Raw genomic sequence first — 23,178 nt, 5'->3', positions numbered from 1 at the left:
TCTCCATATCGGTTTCAAGTACTTCCCAAATTGTGCTCACGATGTTGGAACAGCACAGAAATTTTGGAACTAATACAAGCAGGCACATACTCAGGGAAGGGGTTCGGGGGCTGCAGTCCTTTCCCGAAATCCTACAAATATCTGATTTTAATAATGTGTAGTAGTAATTAAATTTACTTAATTAACAGAATTAAACATCTTGTATATGGTAGTTGCAATATACCAAGAAATTCATCTTCAGCGCATTTACCCCTCCCCCAACATTTTCGCCTTTCGCCCGATAAGGTATAAGCCCCTTCCGAAATCAAATTCAGGCTACTGGCCTGACCACCAGCGATCGAACCTCGAACCTTTAGATTGATTGATTAATTGAACTGGTGATTTAAGTCCACCTTATGCACAGTAAGGCTAATCGGGATTAGACCTACAGTTTAAACTGAGATCCGAACAACTATGTGCCTCCATCGGGAATCGAACCAGGACATGTTGAGCCTGCCGAACCAAAGACGAGAGCGTAATCATTTGAGCGTGTGGGAACTTCGTTTTATCCAGTGCCATCATATATTCAGTTTTCCACACACAAATAAGATTAATTTTAAGAAATTAGACGTGTGCATATAATTTCTTATCGTCATTATTTCCGAAGTGAACAATCAGATGCATAGAAGGCTCGGGCCCGCCCTTGAACTAAGAAATACCGGATTCGATTCCGGTATGAACTGTATACTTGAGATGCCTAGCTTGAACTCATTACCCACACATTTCATATTTGCACTGTTGCCAATACTTGTAAACCTGGTTCCAGCACTTTATTTCTAAAACCACAGAAAAGGGGTTTATCTACTTCTCAATTCTCTTCCAGAAAATTTTCAAATCTAAAGACTAATAACATTGTTCTTGGTGTATCAGCCATTAAGATAATGAGTTCATTCTGCATTTAGTTTCCCGAATAATGGCTGTGGATTTCGCGAGAGTATATCCATAGACTGTTGGGGGCTACAGAAGAAAATAATGTTCCTTTCCAATTTATTGATTGATTGAGTTGGTGTTTTAGGTCCCCTTTATACACAGTAAGGTTAATCGGGACTGGTTCTACAGTGTAAAGTAGGATCCGAACCACTATGAGCATCCACCGGGTATCGAACCCGGAACCCCTTGATTACAAGGCGACGATGCTACCATGCGCCACCGAGGAGGCCCTTGTTCCTTTTCTTTCCAAGACTATATATATATATATACACACACATATTCATATATAATGTATGTATACAGTATATCCCTATATAGTGTATAAATAGTTTGTTAATTTATAATAGTTCGATAGAAAAAAAATTACGTTTGGGCCCCCCCAAACTGATCAACCTAGCTACGTCCCTGTAGTGCTCTACCAATGTGAAAAAAATGAAGTATGAATGTATGTGAAAGCATGGTACACAGACTTCAAAATGAAGATGAAAAGTTCCCCTCGCGAAAGTCTTGCGTACGCCATTAACAAGGAAGGTTAGTATTTCTTCCTTTGCGCCCCTCTATACCCTGCCAAGTTTCATGGAAATCTGAGGGGGACACTTAGATAACCTCCCTTGTAAGTCCTACGTTAATCGACGTAACACTGGCAACCCTAATTTGGGCCGAGTACTGGCAACCACGCACTTCTACGCCGCTCACTTCGAAATAGTTCTCGCTAACTCCCATAGATGGCAGGAACGTCGTGAAAACATGCCAGGAGCTCTGTTGGTGGCAAAAATAATACAGACTGGAGCAGAAACACCTTATATGTTGCAGTGAGGGGTACTCGTGGCTAAAAACGTCTACTGCGCTCGAAAATCAGTGTAACGTGAAGAAACTTCAGGTGTTCCATCAATTAGGTAAGTACCACGATTGTTCAATTCCTATTTGCTACTTTGGAAATGTGGGAGTAGGTATTGACACACCGGAGAAAGTTTTGTATTGTGAACATTTTCTAGTTTGTTATGCGAAATTTTAACTATTTGTATGTTTCTGTGAAATATTGTCAAGATGATTACATGATAATCGTAATTAATGTAAATTCGAAACATAAAAAGTACACTTTCAGTAATCATTCATTTTTTTAAAATTATATTTCATTTCATTTCGAGTAACCTAACATTTAGGGCTTTTACAAGAAAACGTCGTGATTATTTATGAAATATGTACAGATATTAAAATCTGTTGCTGCTTTTAAGTGTGGATGGGTTTGGTGGTGGTTTTGGGTCGGTAAATATGGGTCGATAAGCGGCGGAGTTTGTTGCCATGAGTGTGGAGGCCAACGCCCCTTATTCGAAATTGACAGAGCGCAACGAATTGTCTGGAACGACGAGAAACTTGCAACTTGAAGTGTGAGAAGGCACCTTGCATTCTCGCTACGGACGCAGGTTGAATTCCTGGATTCGCTATTCTTGCTTTCCGCGAAATTCTGACCTTTACCGACAGCACGTGAAAAGCAGGGGGTGGATGTGATGGGTCGGTGTCGAATCGAATTTCAGTTAATGCGGTTGATTTAGCATGCTGGTTCTGGAATCGCTTATCGGTAAAGTTGATCTCAACGTTGCGATCGAAACTTGGGAACGAATTGCGGGGGGTAAGGGTGGAAATTGAAAGTTGGAGCTATACTTACGGCAACAAGTGCTAACGCGCGAAAGAAATGTCAAGCCCTACCATGCACTTCAAAATTAACATTAAGGAGAGTCTTAGAAAGATTTTCCTTCTACTTTATAATGATTCTCCCATGGGCGGTAGTGTGCCGAAGGGGGAGTTGGTGGGGGCCCTAACCCACACTTTGGACCAGTATTCCTAAAAAAAAAAGAATGTCAAAAACAGGATAAGATTGAAAACTGAGAGCTGACTGGTACACCCCCTTTTGGAAAATCCTGGGCATTACAACTTGGAAGCTGTATTTTTGCAGGTTAATGGGGCTCTGGCACCGGATGTGTAATGTTTTTGTATATTATAATTTTGCTTTTTAGCGTCACTTATATTCCATTTTTGGCTAATCGCGACGATGAGGACTGATTAGAAGACATTGATGCACGACACTTACAAATAACATTAATGCACAAGTCAGGACTCGAACTCAGGAAGCCGGCCCCCGTGGCGGAGTGGTTAGCACATCGGGTTCGAATCCCGGCCTGGGCGTGGATGTTTGTATGTGTCCATTCATCAATTTCATCATATCATCACTCATCCCCATCTTCGCACATTAGCCAAAAGTGGCACAAAAAGCGAAGTAAAATAAAGCAAATCAATCGATCAATCAATCGAACTGAGGAACTTCAGTGGCGAGATCGATAATCGACCGCGGATCGAGTCCCAGAGTGTTCTACCAACGCTTTCAAGTAAATCCTTAATTATCGGTTCCACTCCTGGAAAATATAATTTCATTTCATTCGCAGTAATTTATGTTAATTACTATAATGGCGTTGCAGAAACATGACTCCTTCCAACTGAAGGAGTGTTTTTTGAGAGGGGAACAATATTATGGAGGAAAATACGTATGTCTCGTTTGCCCTCCCCTGGAAAAAAATACCTTCCTTGTCCCTCCATGGACAAAATCTAGTGTACGTCCATGACAAAACTTGAAACTGAAACAATGTTTTTTTTTTAAATGCCTTGCTTATCTCCAGTGGAATAAAAATAGTTGCTTGTCCCGAGTGGTGTGGCCAGGAGAGGGGTTGTTGGGGTCATAACCCCCCTTTTGGTCCAGTATTTCTAAAAATATGAACGTCAAAGGTTGGAAAAGCTGGCAAAATGCGTACGCAACCCCTCCGTTTCGAAAATCCTGGGCACGCCACTGCTTGCCCCCCCCCCCCCCGGATAAATCTTTCGAATGTGTTTGGAAAATAAACACAAATGAGACCTAAAGCAAAGCAAAAGAAATGATCAAGAAGAACAATCACGAAGAAAGAGATACAAAGACTGAGAAAAGAAGACGCGAGATAGTTGAAAGAAACGAGTTACAGATAAAAGCGAGAAGGGGGAGGGGGGAAGTAGGCATTTCCCCCATTTTCCCCGTCTTTCTATGGAGGAGGGGAGAGATTCGCTTGACCATCTCTGTTGGGAGTCACACGTCTACTCCTTTTCTCGAACCATTGAACCCAGACCTTTGTAGCTCATAATTCAAAACAAACACAATTGTTGGCAGACTGTGTGTTACGGAGTGGTTAGCCACGAAACCAAGGGCTTGTAAATCCTCGAGAAGAAAACGAAGAGATGGTGCATATTTGTTCCTTTATACATTTCATGAGTTCGTCATTCATCTTCATCCTCGCGATTCATACGGAGAGGTGGCGACGTAAAACCGAATATACAAACAAACAAAAGCCGGCGTCGGACGGAAACTCTAAATTTATTTACAAATTCTTTCCTATTTGCAATTACGTACACAATTCTGCAACGAGCCACCTCAGCAGGCCCGTATCCAGGATTTATTTCATGAGGGGCTCATCTCTTATCAGCAGCAGGCACGTAGGCTGAAGGAGGGCTCAGTGGGCTGAAGCCCCCCGAAATCCTATAAATATCTCATTTAAATAGTATATATATTTTACTTCCTTAGTAGGGAATAAACATCTTGTGTAATAAGTTGTAATATATTGAGAAATTAATCTTCAGGGCTTCTATCCCCCAGTTTTTCACCTTTAAATGATGGCTACTGATACGGGATGAGCCCCTCCCGAAATAAAATTCTGGCTACGGCCCTGACGGCCCTGACCAGCAGCCATCTAGAAGGTGAAAAATGCGGGGTAGTAGCCCTGTAGATGAATTTATCAGTATATTACAAATTATTATACACGATGTTTAATCCTGCTAAGGAAGTAAACATTCATTACTATTCACTATTTAAATTACATGTTTGTAGGATTTTGGGGGTGGGCCTTCAGCCTCCTTAGCTCTCCCCCTGGCTACGTGCCTGACCTCAGTGGCCGAGCACGTGAAGTGTTAGATCTTGCTAGCGAAGGTACTGGGTTCGAGTCTTGATCTGGACTTGCAGTTTCTCTCTTGATGTCTCTTCATCATCCTCATCGTTTCGATCATCAAAGTGGCAAAAAGTGACGCAAAGAAGAAAAATACAAAATACCTTACAGCGGCAGACTCTCTCGATTTGTTTTCTACAAACCAGATCAAATAGTTTTCCAGGACACGTTCAAGTGCATATTTCGGGACTTTTGAGTCATCGATTGATTTGCTTTATTTTACTTTGCTTTTTGTGCCACTTTTGGATAATTTGCGAAGATAGGGATGAGTGATGATATGATGAAATTGATGCATGGACACTCACAAACATCCATGCCCATGCCGGGTTCGAACCCGGGACCCCTGGCGTTGTAGCGCAGGACTTTTAAGTCAGGTGCGTATCCACGGGAGGGTGATAGCGGCGATCGTCCCTCCCAACTGCTACGTTCTTTCGATATTTTTGAAGACTCAAATTATCACCAAATTTAACAGGCTCGAGAATATTGTTTAAAGTTTGATTTAAGCCAATTGTATGCTTATGATAGGCTAATCAAAACTGGGCCTACAGTTTAAAGTTGGATCCGAACCACTGTGCAGTTGCCTCAAAAGTGAATCGAACCCGAGACTCCTTGATTGATTGATTTTATTGTCACTTTTCTATCACTTTTGGCAAGCGTTGTACCTCAGTGCTAAGCACTTCGTCAGGGACATCGACCTGAGACCCCTTGAGTGAATAAGTTTTTGTTTCCTCGCTTATTAACTTTATTCGTCATAAGTGCTCGTTCAGTTTACCGTGACAATAAGAGGAATTATGATGACGACATACAAAAAGGACCATCTATTCGCTAGCTAAGCTATCTGCGAAGCCTAGAATAAAATACAGGAGAAAAATCGATCAGATATTGTAAATAATATTATTCATATCAGTGAGATGAAGATGCTGATTCTGGAGTTGGCAACCTGATTTCTTATGAGTTGGCAACCTGATTTCTTATGAGTTGGCAACCTGATTTCTTATGAGTTGGCAACCTGATTTCTTATGAGTTGGCAACCTGATTTCCTATGAGTTGGCAACCTGATTTCCTATGTGTTGGCAACCTGTTATCTTATGAGTTGGCAACCTGTTTTTTATGAGTTGGCAACCTGATTTCCTATGAGTTGGCAACCTGATTTCCTATGAGTTGGCAACCTGATTTCTTATGAGTTGGCAACCTGATTTCTTATGAGTTGGCAACCTGATTTTTTATGAGTTGGCAACCTGATTTCTTATGAGTTGGTAAACTGATTTCTTTTGAGTTGGCAACCTGATTTCTTATGAGTTGGCAACCTGATTTCTTATGAGTTGGCAACCTGATTATTTATGAGTTGGCAACCTGATTTCCTATGAGTTGGCAACCTGATTTCCTATGAGTTGGCAACCTGATTTCTTATGAGTTGGCAACCTGATTTCTTATGAGTTGGCAACCTGATTTCTTATGAGTTGGCAACCTGATTTCTTATGAGTTGGCAACCTGATTTCTTATGAGTTGGTAAACTGATTTCTTATGAGTTGGCAACCTGATTTCTTATGAGTTGGCAACCTGATTTCTTAGGAGTTGGCAACCTGATTTCTTAGGAGTTAGTAATTCTTTTTTCTATTCGAATCATAGCCTAGGACCACGTGACATTGTGAGATAGCCCAGATCTTGGACTCAGTATAGGCTACTGTTGTTTATATAAAACAATACAAGTGTAGCTTAGAAGTGATTCTCGGTGAGAAAATCAGGTACCGACTGAAAATCTCATCTTCCAACTATAACTTCAGGATCCGCCACTGTTTTAAGTGCAAATTTCAGCACATCTAAGTGCATATTTTACAACTTATACAGCACGTGAACAAGAACGTATTTAATGGGGACCCCCACCCCCAGAGAGACTTACCAGGTACTGAAATTAAATAATAAAAATGCACTTTTTTAGTGTTTATTGTGTAATCGAGGGTTATTAATTTTCATCGAACTTACTGGAAAGCAAGGATTATAGTGGGATCACATGGTTTGTAATGACAGTATCATAGAAAATTTAAGCACACTTTTAATTTTTTTTAAATTTTAACTTCTTATAATTATAATTTCGTCACTGAATCTTAGATCCTCTTTTGTTATTCAACAAATACTCTTTATTCTTTATCTATTTGGCATTAATTTCCTAGCCATGACTTGTTTTTATACACACGTACTTGTAAACTAGGTAATTAATAGATGCTGTTATATCTCTATTCTTATTCCGTCCTTGTACAGTCGTATCCATGAGTATTACCGTGCAAATTGTTCATCACCATGTTCGTTCACTTTATTTTACCCAATAAGAGCTTCAGGAATTAAAAGAAAACTCAAAACAAGCTGTTGACAACTTCTGCACCAGCATACATAAAAATGCATCGCTTAAAAACGCATACTATGCAAGAAAAAAATTAATAAAAATAGTCATGGACAATTTGCAGGGTAATACTCATGGATCCCACTGTACCTATTCATAAAATAATAACAATACAATATTAATTAATTTTCATAGTTAATTAATGAATTAATGTTATTAATTTCATTTAATATAAATATTTTAATGTAATCATTTTATATTATTATTATTTCTGAGATACTTGGTTCGGTCACCCCCCTCGAAATATATTTCTAGATACGTGCCTGCACGTGAACACCAGCCCTCAAGTGATACTTGCCCACCACGGCAACTGTGTGTCTGATATGCAGACGCCTCTGATATTCCGAAGTGAATACCGGCCAGTCCTTGAAAGGAATGGAGGCAAAGCGTAAAGAACGAGAACTATCACAACCCTTCAAGCAGATACACAGAGCCTCGTAGGTGCCACCTAAAGAATCCCGAGCTACCTGCCAAACTGAAGTGGGTCATGCGACCTAAAATTGAGGCCAGAAGCACCTGCGGGACACGTGAGGACAAAAAAAAATCCTCATTGAGGGTGACATTTCGTCCTCTCCCAGTGGAGCTTTCGGCAGATCATTACGGAACGCTATTCTCAAATCAGAGCCGCCACTAAACTCAATTGGCGCTAGTGTGCTGTGGAAGAATTATAAGAGTTTTGACATTGTTACATATACGAAATCATAAAATCGAGGATTTCAATATATGTACGAGGCGCATTTCAAAAGAAAGGGTCGATTAATTATAAAAAGTGACTGGCAACACTGACCAAACAATCATGTTTTCGGCAGTCAACTGTTGATTCCTATGTGAGTTAGAGCTTGTTAAAATAGCTGCGCACAAACGCAATTCCACCACGGTCTGTGATTCGATTTCTTAACGTCAAAGGTCATAATGTTGCCGAAATTCTCGGTGAATGGTTGAAATGTATGGTCTGAATGTAATGAGTGAAAGAAGAGTAGGACAATGGTGTTGTACTGTGTTTGTAACCACTAGTAATACAGTGTTGCTACAATATTTTCTCTCTCTCCTTTCTCTATTCCTATTTATCTCTCTTCTCTATAACCCATCTCTGTTTTCCTTTTTCTCTGTTCTCGCTCTCTCTAGCAAAATTGATGTTCTATCCTTCACGTGGCACATATTCATGGCTGCCTCAATATTGAATTATTTTGTCAGATCGAATAATGCAAGCGATGTTCTGTAATGGCCTCACTATCATGCCAACAGATACGCCTGTATGTGTGTGTGTGTTGCTCTAAATTATCAATGTTGGTATATTTTTGAAAGAATATAATAAATCATATAAACTTTTTTGATGTCACAAAAGTTTCAGTGTTTGAACTGGCTTCCGTGACGGAGTGGTTAGCACAGCGAAGTCCTGGATTCGAATAGAGATTCAGCTGATATTACCTGAAGAGATATGGCCTTGTATTGTATTACATTTGATGGTTATTCTGTACCGATATTGATTTTAATTGTTTACTTTCATTATTTAAACAATACACGTCACAGGAAAACCTGTGCTAAAGTGATGATAACGAACACTGAGAGATAGTAATGTTAAAATTTCATTTTCATAATAGTCTATGGTGAATATTAACAGTGGCGTCTCGTCCCTTGGGGCTTCCGGGGCTTAGCCCCTAAAGAAAAACGGACGGATTTACGTAATTATCAATCACCATAACGCATAACTATCACACAGTCTTTTAAAAGGCGATATTTACGCACGTAAATTCATCGTCTGTTGCAATCGATACGACAGCGCTCCTAGAGGCATTGATGTCAATTATCGTTTTCCGGGGCACGTCGCAAAGGAAGGCGTGGCTTTACACTCACCTACCTAATCTGTGCCCACCTACGCTACAGTGAAGGTCACATGCTAGCAGAGAGAGGAGGGGAGAGTGCAATGGATTTGAGTGCTGATTCGGGGCTACTTCCGTTGCGTCGCGTTCGATCTCGCGTGATGTTCTGTAGTGTTTTGGTGGCTTTCATTCGCTATGTTTGAGTGCGTTTGGCAGGGTTGATGTTCGAACACAAATTGATGAAGGACATAGGCTGTCAATTACAAGACACAATGAATCTGTCCGGAAAAATAGGCATATATTAAATAGAATTATCGATTGCTTAAAATTCTGTGGTCGACATGAACTTGCTCTACGAGGACATAATGAAAGAGAACAATCTTTAAACAGAGGCATCTTCCCAGATTTATTATCCCTTCATAGAAGAGGGAAAACTAAAGAGGGAACTTCGTGTTCTTTATTGTAGTGAATAGTTGAAAAACATAAACTCTATCAGTAGATTGCATTCATTTTTTATTTAAAATTATTTAGAGGGTACCTTTTCAGAAACAGTAAAAATGACAAACATAGTTTTAATAACTCCAGTGGCAACAGCTGAATCTGAACGATGTTTCAGCACATTGAAGCGTATTAAAACCTGCTTAAGAAATGCAATGGGACAAGACAGACCAAATGCCTTGGCACTTGCTTACAATAGAGATAGAATACATTTCAAACGTAGAGGGCTTCAACGAAAACAAAAAGGAAAATGTCTTTCATAGTTCTTAAAAGACTACTTCTTGAACAACGATTCGCAGAATTCTAGTTTGATGATTCTTCTTTCTTGCGCTTTGAAGTGCAGAAGCTGTGTTAAGTTAAGTCAGTGTTAAGTCAACCTGGCATAGATTACGAAAGTGTTAATGAACAAAGATGCATCTTCTCATCTCAAATATCTTAGCTCGTGAAATTAAAAGAGCAGAACAAGCTCAACAACATTCGGCATCTTTCAGACTTCTTTCCAAGCACATAGCTACATTGCATTCAGAATTTTGTTGGCGATATCTGTTACTGTAGCAAGTACTGAGAAGTTTATCGAAGCTTAAATTTATAGAAACATATTTGAGAACAACTGTGTAGCACGAGATAGTGTAGCACTGTCAATTCTCTCCATTGGGAAGAAAATTTCTTCATCTCTAGATTACGGAGAGTTCATTTGCAACAATGAATGATGAAAAGTTGAATTTTTGTAAACAAACAAATAAATAACGCCAATAGAGAGAATTAAGAGTGAAAAAAAGCCATAAAAGACGCTAGTTTCACGCTACACAAAATATATAATATACAGGGTGATTCATAAGTCACAGGACACCAAGTTTTTTCTCTGAAATGGATGCGGTAATGGCAGATCCAACTTCACCTGGGTACATCGGGGTAAGGAGCCCATGTCTGAGGGTGCTTCCAGGACATGGCCGCCATATTGGATCGAAGTCAAATATTTCAAACGGCAAGGGGGCCATGTGGGGCATCAAAACACTATAGAATTTTCCAAGAAATGCAATGCTGTAATTAGTCTTGTGGTAGCTGTAACGGTTCAAAAGGTATTGACACTGAAAGATGGCACCCGCGTGTTGCTGTACCCATCGGTATATTCTAGAGGCTGTGCTCAATGTGGTTCCCATCGTGCCGAACACACTCTTCGAGACGTGAGATCCAATCTGCATGAACCCTGATGAACATCTGCGGGGTTGTTTGATCACAGGCCGGCATGTTGCGGTAGCGAAGGTGGTGTGTCGCGGATTTTATCGGAGTTCACAAGTTGTTTCTCATAACCCCATAGAAAAAAGTCGAGGGGAGTGATGTCGGTAGATCTTGGTGGCCATTCAACCTACATACCGGTGGGTACCGCAGCACGCGGGTGCGATCTTTCAGTGTCAATAACTTTTGTACTGTTACAGCTATCACAAAACTAATTACAGCATTCCATTTCTTGGAAAATTCTAATGTGTTTTGAAACCCCACATGACCCCCTTGCCATTTGAAAAATTTGACTTCGATCCAATATGGCGGACTTTAAGATGGCGGCCATGTCCCAGAAGCACCCTCACACATGGGTTCCTTACCCCGATGTACCCAGGTGAAATTAGATCTGCTATGACCGCATCCGTTTCAGAGAGAAAAGCGTGTCCTGGGACTTTTGAATCACCCTGTATAGCCGTTTATTATTTATGGAGTAAACTTTGACAATGAGCAAGAGTTTAGCTAGAATTTTTTATTTTGACCGGTGTATGTTTAATTTCAGGGGCTAAAATGGTAAGTTTTGCATTAAAATGTGCGTGTGAAAAAGTTTAAGGGGTTCATATATCACAGATTGAGAAATAAATTTTGGCTCTTTAAGATTTATCTTAACAATTTTCATTATAGGCCCCGCCCGCACCCGCCAACGGCCGGCCCTGGTCGGTGGGGTGAAATTCCTCCTTGTCCATTCCCTGATTTCGCATTCTCTTTCTAAAGTTGCCGGCCCCAGTGCCGGAGTGGTTAGCACATCGCGCTACGACGCCAGGGGTCCCGGGTTCGAAACCTGGCCTGAGCATGGATCTTTGTGAGTGTCCATTCATTAATTTCATCATATCATCACTCATCCCCAACCTCGCAAATTAGCCAAAAATGGCACAATAAGTAAGATAAAGCAAATTAATCAATCGATCTTTCTAAAGTTTTCTGGTTTCCTCATCACTGATCCTGCACGCGAATTACGCCCACCAATAGGATGAATCAGTCTTTCATCAAGACACATCTTCGCACAGTTTATCGAAGGCCTACGTCAGATTTTCCTTCTTCCTCCAACAGCTCGGTTCGTCGCTTCGGGGCATAAATAAACCTGACGCCTTCCTGAAAGCTCCAACTTCTCAAATTTCACGTCCAACTTCGCAAAAGGGGTACAATCTCTCCCCCACTCCCTTTTCCCGCTTTATTTTTTTATTCCTTCCTTCCTCTGCCTGTCTTTCTCGCATTAACAACGCTGCTCTTCCCCCGAGCTAAATCTGGCTCCTGGCCACAAATACTTGGCTCCGAGACAAACTCCAAACATAGCACAGGGCGACAACTCGTCAGCCGTACTGACGCATCCCGCCATGGAAGAAGAAACCCAGCTTAGAGTCTGTGTCCAAAGAATAATGGCGGTGCATGCGTGACGTGATGTCTTTATTTGACACGAGATGGTGCTGCCATGGCTGAATGGCAAACAAGAAGAGCCTTACTTCTTTCACAATGCTACGAACTTAATTGAACTGCAAAAATATATGTGGTGGAACTAAGGTTTGAAATGGCAGTACAAGGGCGTGAAGAAGAATGCTGAGGTTATCTTCTCTCAGTCTCTTGCACCTAGTATCTGGTGAAGACGGGGGGAAGACAGCCTAAATAGTACGCAAGCTTGTGGCAAGCTTACGATAGCTTGCTTATAGCTTTTGAAATTAAGTTTGATATGGCAAGCCGGATGTAAATGGTTCTCGGCAAGTGAGGGTTCGCAAATTCTTCTGCTTTGCAGAAAGGCTACCACGGAAGATGGTAACTAGATTGCTGGGTGCAAGCTTGCAGCAAGTTCACAGCATTTGGCATTGTAAGCTTGCTTCAGACTTGCAGCAAGTTTTCTGTGCCATCTGGGAGTGAATTATCTACACACCAGTAACACCCCCTAAATTTCCTCAACACCCACAAAAATGTTTCACAATGATCTAATTTATGGCCATTTTGACTCTAAATATACCCTTACACCCCCTAAATACGAGCTTATAACCCCCCCCCCCAATGTGTGTGTAGGGGTGCTGAGAGGATGCGGAATGAAATTTAGTGGCTACAATGTTTAAAATAAACAAAACATGAGACATGCTTTGTCACTACATCAAATACCAATCACCTTTTGAGGCCTATCTTAGAATACGCCCAAGAAACTGGTGTTGCTTCGTTTTTCCTTGCTTTGATCAGAAGCACATGTACAGGAAAGTAAATGCAGCTTCTCTTTCAAATTACGACCAGCACAAATACAATGGTACTTGTATGGGCGTCGGGAGGGGGTCGAACGGGTCGGTGGAAATTGACATCGTTCATTTAAAGATACAAGAAAGCCGAAAGTTTGTTATTATTATTGTTAAGAACAGACATAAAGTTCATTTAGTTAGTATTCGAACAGAATAATCAAAGTAAAAATGCATTGGATCGAAAACATTGAGTGAAAAATACAGAAACAAGGTTCCACAGTTTTCAAAATTCTAGTGAGTGAGCGTAATCCGGTCACGGAGACCTACTATATCGGCTGGGGATACGTCGGGCTGACCCCCCGACTATTCCAATACTGGTTGAAGATCTCCACGCTTAGAGGTGACGAAGGAAAGTGTGGGAGGGAGACCGGCAGTCGGTAGGTAAGCCAAGGCCCTTCATGGGCTGTCGCGCTAAGGATTATTATTATTATATAATAATTACAGCTGTAGATGAGAGAACACACATCAAACTTTATATTAAAAATCCTCCTAACATTTAAAGCCTTTTCTTGAATGAGACGTGCAAAGGTTAATATCAAAATGCATTCAGATAGTAACTGCAAAAAATGCAATAATAATAATAATAATAATGGAAAATAGTTGTGCTGGTATTCACCCGTTTGGTGGATCTATCTCCTCATTTATATTATATTGGCTGATTACCCGGCGTTGCCCGGGTATTTTTTTATACCAATCTTGTATTAGACAGGGAAATAATTATTCTAACTATAGAAAATGTAACTAATTTTAAATGTGATCGTGAATGTCACCAATTAGCTTAGTGACTCCGAAAACTATGGATTCGACACTAATGTAGGTAATTTGTGGCATTTTATTTTTCACCCCTCTCCCCCCCCCCACATGCCGATAGGTGGTGAACTTGGAGTTGAACAGCATTGGGAGTGTCACGACAACTATGGGTTCCATTCGCTACACAGCCTGAATGTTAGACAACCCGAGAAACACTATCGTTGTGCAGATTGCATAGAGTGACGGATGTCTGTCTGTGCGAAATTTCATATCGGTGGTTCTCGATTATTTTTACATCTCACCCATTCTCACCCACCCCTAGGGGTGCCAGGGGTGTCTTACCCCAAAATATTATTTCCAGATTGCAAGTGATAGGTGTACCAAGTTTGTTTGAAATTGATCCAGGCGTTCGAGAGTTATGCCGGAACAAACAAATATAAAACAAAACATAGCTTTGTTTTGATTTCCTAACACAAAAACAAAAACAAAAAAAACGTAACGCAACTCCCCTGCTGCGTTTGGGATCGAACCAAGAACCTCTAGATTGAATTGGGTGATGTAGCTATTTCTCATTCATCTCTCAGATGGTTATCACTCGCTTGGCCTAAATGTGATGAATGCAAGAGGTTACTTTTTAAAGGAATGGCGATAGAAATTAACTTAGATTAGATGTGGGTTTTGTACTCTCTATGACTGAACCGATATGGATTGGTTCAGAAAAGGATATTACTTGCCTTACAAATGTATGAAGATTGTTCCTACACTTGTCCTCTCAACTATCACTTGTCTGACCTCCCTGTCAGACATCGAATCTATCACACACCATCGTCCAATAATCGTTCTCCACTTTGCTTTTCTCTCACAATCCGCAGACCTTACTCTCTCTTCTATTCTCGCCAACTGATCACACCTCCTGACAATCCCAACACCCACTTAACGTTTGCCTAATTGCTTATTCTGCATTCCTTTCTCTGCTTCCTGCTATGCTAAGACTTTATACTTCTTACCCAATACCTTGGGTACGATACGATACACACCCCCCCCCCCCCACACACACATATCCATTTTATATATAAATAAATCATTATTTTTTCGAATAAAATTTATTTTTGTTAGTTTATAATATTTATTATTGTATAATAACATTTTTAACCGTCGTAATAATACTTATTATTAATCTACTATTCAACTTTTATCACTTGCCCGACCCCCCTGTAACAATTTCTGGCGACGCCCGTGAATTTTTGTGTACAATAATATCCGTCTCACTTCGGTATTCTATGTTCAATATAACGATATGGTCATAAGTCATGACGTGATATGACACCATAAGAGTTTATAGTGTTTTCGGTTGAAAATAGATTTTTAAAAGGGGGTGCGGAAGAAAATTCTTTCTCCTCAATGAAAGGTTTTTCCTGGTTTTCTCAGTATTTGTTTCCAAGTTTGTGACCAATTTGCGAAGATGGGGATGAGTGATGACATGATGAAATTGATGAATGGACACTCTCAAACATCTATCCCCAGGCCGGGATTCGAACCCGGGACCCCTGACGTGGTAGCGCGATGTGCTAACAATTCCGCCACGTGGGTGGCAATTATTAGTTATGAGACTTTGTCTTGTATTGCAACAAGGATAAACCCGTGTGTTGAGATGCATTTCTTGTTTGCGTGTAAAATATTTGATTGTCTTTCGTTAAATGTCATTGGAAAAAAAATCAATTCGGTAATTTCATTCTCCAATCAAATCAGCATGGATTCTCTTCAGTGTTTGTGCGTCCGTCAATAAGGCTACAGTTCTCCTCCTTTGAAATCCCTTGTAACAAAGGGGTTCCTGGTTCGATATCAGGTGGAGGCACATAGTAGTTCGGATCCCACTTTGAACTATAGGTCCAGTCCCGATTAGCCTTTCTGTACATAAAGTGGATTTAAAATCAAACTCAAACAATCTTCTGCTCTATGGTTTCTGCAGGGAGGGACCCTTCAGTTTGCAATTATTAGTTGTGATTGATTGATTGATTTGCTTTATTTTACTTCGTTTTTTGTGCCACTTTTGGCTAATTTGCGAAGATGGGGATGAGTGATGTCATGATGAAATTGCTGAATGGACACTCACAAACATTCATCGCCAGACCGGGATACGAACCCGGGACCCGTGACGTCGTAGCGCTATGTGCTAACCACTCTGCCACGGGGGGCGGCAATTATTAGTTGTGAGACTTTGTCTTGTAATTATAACACCGTTAAGCCTTGTCTCCATGATATGAAAAGCTCAATATGCTGACCAAGGCAGAAATTTATTTTATTTTAAAAATAAACTAAACGTAACGTTTCTACCTTCTAGCAAGGTCTTCTTCATTTTTTCTACAAATATAACAAGGTACAAAACAGGACGATATATATACACAAAAATCACTTCCCTCCAGACACAAGAAGGGAGAAGAGAGTACTAGTGAGTAAATGGAAGGAGGCCACGGAAATAGAGAAGAAAGGAGAAGGAGACACAATGAACTGGAATGGGCGACTCAAGATAAACAAAGAATGGAAGAAGGTGTTAGAAAGAGTGGAAAGGACAAGAGCGAAAGAGGAGGGAAGAAGGAAGAGGAATGAAGAAAGATAGGAAAAGAAGAGTGAGATAAAGAATCCAACCACTTTCCAGATGAAAGGACATGTTTAGCTAAATCGCCTGTCAGGTGAAAGTACAGTTGACAAGGGAAGGCCACCTGCTGGAATGTTCCAGAAACAAATTTCTAATAATCTTGTGTCTGGAGGGGAGTGATTTTTGTGTGTGTATATATATCTTCCTGTTTTGTACCTTGTTGTTTGTGTTGTTTTTTTTGTTTTTTTTTTTGGTCTTGTATTGCAACAAGCACAAATAGACAATAGAACCGTCTTGGTGAACGTTGTGTGGTCATCCGACCATAACATCGCTAACGGAGGTTCTACACTGAAAAAGCCACTGGTATTAAAGCGACACAAACAGTGGTCCCAGGAAGTCCATTACCACATTCTGGTCAACGTCTAACCTCAGTTAAAGTTAAAATTGACCATTACCTGGTGCTAAAATTGAGTTGATTTCAAAGATTCATATGTGGTATTTTAGCACCACTGAGGTTAAACGTTGACCACTGTCTGTGTCGACTTTTGGGCCTCGATGTTTCATCTTATCAACATCCATCCTCGCCACGATTGGGCTAGAAAGACGTAAATAAGTCAAATATGAGTATCTCCTAATACTGTATATTTACCTTAGCTAGTTGCGTTTTGACAACATAACATTTAGTTATAGCCAGTATGCGGAAGAAGTGTACATGTACAGAGCAGTGCCGGATCGAGAAATGTTGGGCCCCCCTGCAAATATTAGAAAAGGCCCCCCGCTATTTCTATACCTACAGGGTGGCCCATATGATCATGGTCGTATTTAGAGGGGTGTTTCTAGGGTTCAACCCCCCCCGAAACGTCTGACATGTTGGATTAATGGAAGTTCAGAAACCAAAATCTGTAACAAATTTTCATTTTTTTTTTCGAAGCATCACAAAAATACATGGAGACAATGTTGAAACGATCGAGCTAGAATTATATTTGGAATTCTGAAACTTGAGTGAAACAGGATTTATTCTCAGAATCGTAGCCCACCCGCGACCCCACCATTATCACTTCTGTTGTCATCTTTCCAGTGTTGCTCCCGCGTCACAAGGAATATAGACTGAAGATTCCCTTATGATTGTCCCAAAATTTCCTTTCCAGCTTTTAATTTCCCTGTCCGATAAAGTCGAAAATCCCCCTTGATAGGAGTTCAAACCTAGGATCTCCAGTTTTGTAGCGCATTAAGTTCGCGATTGAGGTTACAATCCATGCACCAGGCTAAGTTTTTAAAAAGAATAACTGGTTCCACACTTTTCAAAATTCCAAAAATTTAATTTTAAAGTCAAACAACAAAAGCTTTATGACTAAAATTTCCATCTAACTTTTAAAGCTTTTCTCTTGAAGGTATCTAAAGTTTAATGATGAAGTATAATAACGGTGCATTTCAGTACACACTGTATGAAACGGAAAAAAACAAAAAGAAACTTGTGCTGGATATTCACTCATCTGCTGGATTGAGTACGCCCCCTCAAGGATATAACAATAATATAATAATTATTATTATTAGTATTATTATTATGGAATAAAATTGTTTTATTATTATGAAATTTTAATTATTATTGTACAATTATTGTTATTATTTCTATTATTCAAATTTCTGGCGACGCGCATGGGAACAATTATGAATCAACCCCCCCCCCCCGAAATTTTTTCCTGCCTACGGCCATATATGATGTTTGACTGACTGCAGTATTTCTAATACTGGACAAGAAACTCTCGAGATGGCAACACTATGTGGCCTTTATTGTCTGCACGACCGAACATTAATGATCTGTGGTGGCAGCAAGATGGAGCACCGCCACACTATGCCATACCAGTGCGAGAGTGGCTGAACGAAACTTTCCTGGGTCTGTGGAGTGGCCAGCTCGGTCTCCCGATTTGTCACCATCGGACATTTTCTTATGGGGTCTTTTAAAAGAAAGTGTATCAACATCACATACGCAATTTGGCCGAGCTACAGGCAGTTATCACAGAAGCGTTCCACGGGATACCAGTACGGCTCTGTCAAGCTGCTTGTGACTACGTGGCTCTTCGTCTCCAGGCATGTAACGATTTGGATGGTGCATTGGTGGACCACTCCATGGAGAAAAGAGATTAGAAACTTGTAAGGTTTGAGATTAATGTGTATATGTTCATGTTCCATTATGTTGTTGTTAATACAATTGCTAGTTTCTTTACCACAGTCTGTGAAACATCATATACATAATTATGGGCCACCCTGTATATGCCTACATATGAGCGCGTGTGTTCGACACGTCGAAGCTTGTGATGTTATTCAGTTTCTTCAGTGTGTGTATGCAGGATGCGATATCATTCAAGACTGGTGGGGGGAGAAAGATCTTAATCTGCAAACCCCCTCCCCACAAACATACATATAAATTATACGATATACATATTTATAATGTATGTTATTAAAAGTAAAAATAAATTACTAAATTAAATATATATTATTATTAATTACACAAAAAAATATTACTTTTAAATATATCAGATATTATAAAGTAGCAAAAGACTTCCTTTACTAACTGGTTAAAGATGTTAATAAATTATGAAATAGTTGAAGTGGTTTTATTATGTGTAAGTTTTTATTAAGTTTTGCTTTATGTTAATATAAATCATAGTTATTATTGTCTCGCATTTTTGGTTTACTTTTATTGTGCGTATTGATGTAGATACATTTGTATGTAATATATTTATGATGCACTGAACTGCAATTTATAATCAACTAGCTGATTGCCCGGCGTTGTCCGGGTATTAATTTATTCCAATCTTCTATTAGACAGGAAAATAAAGAATTCTAACTATAGCGTAAAATGAACTTGGAGTTGAACGACATTGTTAGAGTGCGCGTCAAATCTCCTGCATATGGCGATAGCCAATAGCAGCGCACTGCAGCGGTGCCATATCTTACACGGAAAAGAGACAGCGTGTTTGAGCGAAACGCCTTGTCACGGAGAGCACGGAACTAGGCAACACCGCACGTCTGTGATTCGTTGGTGCTATTCAGCCGTTCAAGGCCATATGCAGGAGATTTGACGCACACTCTAGTGTCACTATTCATCTTAGCGACCCCGAAAACTATAGATTCCACATTAATATCGGTCGTTTTGATTTTGATTTGATTTGTTGTTTTAAGTCCACTTTATGCACAGTAAGGCTAATCGGGACTGGACCTACAGTTTAAAGTGGGATCCGAACCACTTGTGCCTCCACCGGGTATCGAACCCGGGACCCCTCGATTGCAAGGCGACGACGCTACCACTGCGCCATCGGGGAGGCATATACAGGGAGGTTATTTCAGTCGTTCACCGCCAGCGTGTCGGCCGTTCGGCAGACTCTTCATGCAACAGGTCCCGGCAAATTGCGTTCAGGAAGTCCGTAACAGAAACCGCTTGTTTTGTAATGTTTCCACTTTTCACAATTACAGTTACAATTACAATTGAAATAAGCACGTACCTTGTCGCAAGGATGCTGTGTGTGTGTGGAAAAGGTGTCCTCCCAAATACAAATATTTCTGGCACCTTATTTCTGACAGAAAATCTTAGATTAGACATCATTACTTTATCGTCAGTTGTCAGAAAGGGAAGACAGCATCCCGGCGCATAAAGCAAACCGAAAGTGTAAAATGATATTTAAAAGTAATAATAATGATGATCACTAACCTCCTGTGTTATAAGAGATGTTGAAAATGACCTCCTTTAACAGCAATACAACACGTTTCTTAGGTTCAAGAGATCCGGTCTATCGTAATTCCCTGACCACTTTTCTGCAAGAATTCGTTTTCACGTAATTATCGTACATAAAAACTCTCTGTTCAAGACTATATTTGTTTAACGACATAACTAATGAATGAATAACAATTAACACACAATAAAGCATAAAGCACTGGCCATGAGTAGCACATTACAATAACACAGTATAAGCAACACGTGTACTGATAAACGCAAACAGAAGTGAACATGAACGTACACTGACGTCTGGTAGCCGACAGTGTTGCTAACCATTTTTCGGCAATGTCCCTACAGACGTAGTCAAAATGTCCCTACAACTGACCAAATGTCCCTACGCCAAGTAAAGCGACTAAAAAAATTATCACCTCATGAGCATGCAAAACAGAAGATAAAATATACACATTTACTTACCAAATCTTTCTGCTCGGTGCTTCCACAATTAATGAAGGAGCGAATTTACATTTGCCTATCCTAACTTAACCTAACCGTACCTGGAAGCGGCTCCGGCGCCTACCCAGCGTCGAATAACATGGGTACCTGGGGGAAACCCTGGGGGGTAAAGGCGGTCAGGGGCGTGATGCTGATCACATCACCCCCACTCACGACCGGATCAAGAAAGTGTGGGGCGTTACCCTCACACCCCCTATACGCCTTCATGGCGTGGTGCTATGCACAGGGGAACACTTTACCTTTTTTGTACCTGAATGGTTCGTAGGGCTATCCGTCAATGGTTTGTTGGGCTACCCGTTTTTCGAGCCCAAATTTTAACTATGTTTGCCTTGCCTAACCTAACTTAACCTAACCTTACCGAGAATGCTCAGTGGGGCTATTCCTGAATGGTTTTGCGGTAATTGTGATTACGAACCGATAAAAAATATTTTTTTCGTAGCACTTTAACATCATCGAAGACGCCATTTTAGTATCCTGCAATTTTATGATTGATGTAATGTTGCCAAATTTACCTGTAATCAAATCAGTTCTTCTACATCGTGATTGTCGCTGTCACATGTAAGCACGTTCTTTGGGCAATATACTGAAATGAATAAGTTTATTAATTAGCCCTCCTGCACACTCCACCTAACAATCTGTATAACATTAACAACTTTTTTACTGTTCTCTTCCGCTATTCTTACACAATCCATGCTCTCCAAGTATGAAATCAACAGTGTGGCAACGCTGTAGACAGCGTAACTAATTGTAATTTGTTCATATCAACAAATATGGCTACCATACTTGTATACGGAGAATCATTGCGAGAATTGAAATGCTTATTTTACAACTTCTACACGTTAATTAACATTTTTTCCCCCTCACCCCAACATGTTAACTTGAGATAAATCATCACGAATAATTATTTCGTGAGTATAAGACGTAGCATAGAAATTACAGAAGGGTCCGGTATTGTAAATTCTTGCCTTAATAAATAATAGGGGTGTGCGGGACAGAATTTTTTGGGTCGGGACGGGATCGGGACGGTAATTTTTTTAAATCCCGACATTCGGGACTGAAAAATTTGCAATTTCCCGACCAAGTCGGAAAATTTTCGAGACGGGAAATGTTCGAAATTTCCCGAAGCACTGGAAATCTCGAATTTTACAAGTCATTTTCACTTTAAGTGATTGTTTTTGCATTTCTAGAATAAAAACTTACAATTTTCGATAAGTTCCAGAAACTTACAAGGCAGAAAACGTCGAGAATTAACGACTTTTTAAAGTAAAGGATCCCGCACACCCCTAATGAATAACGTTGAGTCGTTTACTGTTGATTATGTTATTTGAAGTCATACATGCTGCTGCTGTGCAGAGATAGGTGTTGGTTGGTGATGCTGTATTTCCTGCAGTCTTTAACAATTCTGGTCCCATTTTATTTCCCTTTTTTGTTTTTGTATCACTTAACATTGAAAATATTCTTTCCGTTTCCGCTTTAGAATGTGGCAATGTTAGCACTATTTTCGCGAGAGTGGAAATGTTTTCAAAAAGGAACTTGCCTTGAAAGTTTTTGGTAACCGATAACATGTTCCAAAATTCTGATGGAGATTTGTTAGTTAGTTCTTTTTTCTCCTTTTCGCTAAAGTATCCAGATAAACTAATTCATAAAATGTCATTTACCAAGATTGAAAAAAGTACCTACGTTTTCCCTCATTTGGCAAAATCTGTCCCTACGTTCCTACGCGGGCGAAATTTAGTGAAAAGTCCCTATGCTTAGGGACATGTCCCTACGGTTGGCATCACTGCCGACACGTGCAGTATGAAGCGCCCTCTCGCGGCTGACAACTCACCCAACCCCCGATAAGCTGCCGGCGCTGTCGTGACAACTGAGGATAAAGTAGCGATGACTAATCTAAGATTAGATGTCAGAAATATGGTGCCAGAAATATTTGTATTTGAGAGGACACCTTTTCCAGCATACTTGCGACAAGGTACGTGCTTATTTCAATTGTAATTGTAACTGTAATTGTGAAAAGTGGAAACATTAGAAAACAAGCGGTTTCTGTTACGGACTTCCTGTAATGCAATTTGCCGGGACCTGTTGCATGAAGAGTCCGCCGAACGGCCGTCACGCTGGCGGTGAACGACTGAAATAACCTATCGGTCATTTTAAATTATTTTTACATGTCACCCCTTTCCCACTCCCACCCCTCCGGGTGCAAGGGTGTGTTAGTGTTGAACGGGATTGGGAGTGTCACTATTCATATTAGCGACCCGGAAAACTATAGATTCCTCACTAATATCGGTCGTTTTCGATTATTTTTACATTTCACTCTCTTCTACCCCACTCCTAGGAGTGTCATGGAGTTGAACGGCATTGGGAGTGTCACTATTCATCTTAGAGACC

General features: G+C 40.3%; 1 protein-coding gene across 2 annotated transcripts in view; it reads left to right on the top strand.

Moving 5' to 3' along the window:
* Window positions 1–1,750: 1,750 nt before the first annotated feature.
* The window catches only part of LOC146000484 (uncharacterized), a 349,277-nt gene continuing 327,849 nt past the window's right edge, over window positions 1,751–23,178 (top strand). The window contains exon 1 of one of the 2 annotated variants that reach the window (XM_083138168.1): window positions 1,751–1,865. The gene's annotated coding sequence lies outside the window, so the exon portion shown is untranslated. The remainder of the gene's footprint in view (window positions 1,866–23,178) is intronic. The other variant, XM_083138199.1, reaches the window with a different exon arrangement.

The sequence above is a fragment of the Lepisma saccharinum genome, chromosome 16 (genome assembly GCF_977018435.1).
Source record: "Lepisma saccharinum chromosome 16, izLepSacc3.1, whole genome shotgun sequence".
Lineage (NCBI taxonomy): Eukaryota > Metazoa > Arthropoda > Insecta > Zygentoma > Lepismatidae > Lepisma > Lepisma saccharinum.
The sequence above is the reverse complement of the archived record's forward strand: the minus strand, read 5'-3'. Positions and strand labels throughout refer to the sequence as shown.